Genomic DNA, 4,729 nt, shown 5'->3' on the forward strand with positions numbered 1-4,729 from the left:
TAGGACACTTCCTTAGTAAGATCTTTCTACATTCTTAGTTTCAGAGGAGAATTTGAACAGACAAGGCAAGGCATAAAGACAAGGCATAAGGTAGGCAGCAATAGAACTATAAATTAGTTTATACTAAATCCCTTATTTAGTATAAACCTCCTTCAATGCAAATATGCGTCTTGTTTTACCATGATGTTGGGATTGATGAATGAATCCTATAGTCTTGGCTTTTGTTTTTGATTTCTTGTTCGATATTTTTTTTTGATCTGATATTCTTAGTTTAATTAGAGACTGATTTCTATTTCTTTGTGTTTTTAGTTGACCTAACAAGTTCCACTTAAGTTTCTTAGGTTGTAATAGTGCTTTAATATCTTTTAATAAATATTTCGATTCGTACTAAAAGATTGTCAATATACCTTCGTTAATTTTACTGTAATTATTGGAACAAAACCGCAAGACTAAAATTAAGCTTAAATAAAAATTGAACAATAACTTAAGAAAACTTAAGAAAATGCAGTAATCGAACTTATTGTTGACTTTGTAAAGAGGGAGAGAGGAAGTGATTTTCATATTTTTTTTTTATTCAGTATTTAACCCTTAGGTTATAGCACTTTTAAATCTAATTAGAATTTATTAATGTTGGCTAAGGCATAAGTTTCTTCATATGACCTAACTATTGTAATAAAACCAGACATATTCTAAGCGCATGCATTAGAAATTTTCATGGTCCACAAGTAACTTGAGATATACGTTTTAGCCGTTTTTTGCCGTTAAATTTTAATGTAAAGACTTTCGTGGCAGTTAAGGCAGCTGTACTAATTGAAATAAACCCATATTTTGTTAAGGTTTTCTCCCTTTTAAATAAATTCCTTTTAAATGCATATATAACAATTTATTGCCTCACAATAACTTTTGATGCCCGTAATCTATTTACTTTTTGGTAAAGCAAAACCGAAATTATAGTCATTTGGGTGTTCATGTTTAGTTGGTGCAAATAAGTTTTGGCATTGAAATTTCTGTTTTTCAATTCTTTAAAATTGATTGATCATGATATTCCAGTATATCTTTGGTGTCTGATCCTTCCTTTAGACAGTCCAAATTTCAGCCACTAAATTTAGCCCCTTCTAATTTTTTTAGACCCCTCCTAAATTTTCGTGAATTGATGCGAGGGATAGTGTCCCTAGCATTGCCCCCTCAACTCCTGTTTGTAATTGTAAATTGTATAATCAATTTGATTAAAAATCTTTTAATTTTATACCAGCACCCCAGGCAAGAAAATCATTGGTCAGTTTTTTGTGAAGATACATTGCGTAATTGAACTGGGATAAGAGTAAGACTGATAAGGATTTTAGGAGAAAGAATTAAAAAAAATGTTAAACGCTACGTAAATTGTTTTAACCTTTTTTAAGTTGTATAATTTTAAATTCTTTCTTCTAAATTTCTGATAAAATTAATTCTAGTTATTTTAACTTCATAAAAACTGCCAGTGATCAATTTTTAGGGTCTATAATCTGTTAAAGAGACAGTAATTTTCACTTTTTTTTTTCATTAATTCTGGTCCAAGACAAAGCACCTGCCTGGAATTGTACCATAGTTGACACAGCCTAGCCGATATTACTTCCTGATTCATATCTAGTGATGAACCGATTAGAGTGCATAATATCTATTGAACATGTCGTATATGCAGTCCGATAAAACATGAAGCAATACCGTGAAACATGAGGCTCCATCCGCTTTTAATTTCCATCAGAAAACTTCAATTTTTGAAATTAATTTTCGTTCGTTTTTGGTTTCATATACATAAACAATAAACGAATTATTGCGTGTTAGTAATTTATTAGATTTTTTGACTGCTAAAAAAATGGATATCTCAAAATTTTGATCGGTCGACATTGGGGAAAAATGGACATGGGAGGGGAGCTAGCTGCCCTCCAATATTTTGGTAACATACAAGTTTTAAAAAGGGATAGAAGTAAAACAAAAGTAGAGTTTATTAAAAAAGCTGTTATATATATATATATATATATATATATATATATATATATATATATATATATATATATATATATATATCTATATATATAAAAATAAGTTGTCTGTGTGTGGATCTGTGGATGGATCAGGTGACGTCACCTGAAAAAACTGGATCAGGTGACGTCAAAACTGAAAAAACTAAAAAAAGGCAAAAACTACAAAAAAAACTAAAAACTAATAAAAAAAATAAAAAAGCTAAAAAACTAAAAAAACTAAAAAAAGGCAAAAACTACAAAAAAAACTAAAAACTAATAAAAAAGCTAAAAAACTAAAAAAACTAAAAACTAATAAAAAAATAAAAAAGCTAAAAAACTAAAAAAACTAAAAAAACTAAAAAAAGGTAAAAAACTAAAAAAAACTAAAAACTAAAAAAAACTAAAAAAAAGGAAAAAACTGAAAAATAAGCTTAAATAAAGGTAAAAACCAATAAAAAACTAAAAAAAAAACTGAAAAAACTAAAAAAGGCAAAAACTACAAAAAAAACTAAAAACTAAAAAAAAAACTAAAAAAAAGGAAAAAACTGAAAAATAAGCTAAAATAAAGGTAAAAACCAATAAAAAACTAAAAAGAAAAAAGGAAAAAACTAAAAAAAATTTTCATCTAAAAAACTAAAAAAAACTAAAAAAGGTAAAAACTAAAAGAACTAAAAAAGAAAAAAATAAATGACGACACTCAAAGAGCAAGCGACCAGGACAAAAGGAATGTTCGATTAGCAATCAACAAAGCACCGGGACACAGGGAGTATAAATGAAAAAAGCTAAAAAACTAAAAAAACTAAAAAAAGGCAAAAACTACAAAAAAAACTAAAAACTAATAAAAAAAATAAAAAAGCTAAAAAACTAAAAAAACTAAAAAAACTAAAAAAAGGTAAAAAACTAAAAAAACTAAAAACTAAAAAAAACTAAAAAAAAGGAAAAAACTGAAAAATAAGCTAAAATAAAGGTAAAAACCAATAAAAAACTAAAAAAAACTGAAAAAACTAAAAAAAGGCAAAAACTACAAAAAAAACTAAAAACTATTAAAAAAAAGTAAAAAAGCTAAAAAACTAAAAAAACTAAAAAAACTAAAAAAAGGTAAAAAACTAAAAAAAATAAAAAATAAAAAAAAAATAAAAAAAAGGAAAAAACTGAAAAATAAGCTAAAATAAAGGTAAAAACCAATAAAAAACTAAAAAGAAAAAAAGGAAAAAACTAAAAAAAATTTTCATCTAAAAAACTAAAAAAAACTAAAAAAGGTAAAAACTTAAAGAACTAAAAAAGAAGAGAAAGCGACCAGGACAAAAGGAATGTTCGATTAGCAATCAACAAAGCACCGGGAAACAGGGAGTATAAATGACGACCAGAACATAAGTAAAAAAAAAAAACTAACAAAACTAAAAAGAAGGTAAAAACTACAAAAAAACTAAAAAGAAAAAAAAACTAAAAACTAATAAAAAAACTAAAAAATCTAAAAATCTAAATAAACTAAAAAAGAAAAAAAAAAGGAAAAAAATAAAGGAGAAAAACAAAACTAAAAAACGAATGTATATACAGACCGGGACACCGGGATACAAATGACGACCGGGACACAGGGAATATAAATGACGACCGGGACACAGGGACACAACTACAACGGGGACACCGGGGGAAACAGGGGGATATAAATGACGACCGGGACACCGGGACAGGGAATGGTCGATTAGCAATCACCATCAACAAAGCTCAAGGGCAATCATTAGAATCATGAGGTATAGATCTGAATACAGATTGTTTTCCCATGGACCATTATATGTTGCATGTTCAAGAGTCGGTAAACCTGACAATCTATTTATATGCAAAGACAATGGGACAGCAAAGAATGTTGTATATTCGCAAGTTTTACGTAGTTAAAACCATATATATATATATATATATATATATATATATATATATATATATATATATATATATAGATATATATATATATATATATATATATATATATATATATATATATATGTATATATATCTATCTATATTCACAGGTGGGACATAGGGACACAACTACAATGGCGCGTAACTATTATGGCGCGTAACGACTTACGCGCGCGCGGGGGCTTGGGGGGGGGCGCGAAGCGCCCCCACCAACTAGGTGTTGGGGTGCTAGTCAACAGCTAGTCTATATATATAAAAATAAGTTATCTGTCTGTCTGTGGATCAGGTGACGTCATGTTTTTGTGTTGACTGACGTCATGAAATTAGTTGTCGTCATTTTTGCTTTGACGGTGACGTCATTAACGGTATTTAAGACATTTGTTCACGGAAAAATGTTTAATTGTAAAATGACTGAAGAACCTACAATGGCAACAGCCGAGGAAGCTGCTCAAAGAGTTTATGCCAAAAAACTTGCTGCTGATAGAGAAAGTAAGAAAAGAAAGCGTTCCGAGGAATCACAAGAACAGCAAGAAAACAGGCTTGCGGCTAAAGAACGCAAAACCGCGCAGTTAGATGAAAATCCACCTGGACAGCGAGAGTCAAAACATATCAAAACTGAAAATGATAGCGATGATGATTGGGTTTGGGATTTTGACTTGGATAAGGTCATCAATGCCTACCAGATTTAAGTTAAAAAAACAAAGGTTCGTCGATATGTACTTCATAGTGACGCTGAAAAATAAAGAAGAAAAAGAAAACTGAAAAAAGAAAAAAGGTAAAAAACTAAAAAAAAACTAAAAAGAAAAAACACT

The sequence above is a fragment of the Artemia franciscana genome, chromosome 20 (genome assembly GCF_032884065.1).
Source record: "Artemia franciscana chromosome 20, ASM3288406v1, whole genome shotgun sequence".
Taxonomy (NCBI): domain Eukaryota; kingdom Metazoa; phylum Arthropoda; class Branchiopoda; order Anostraca; family Artemiidae; genus Artemia; species Artemia franciscana.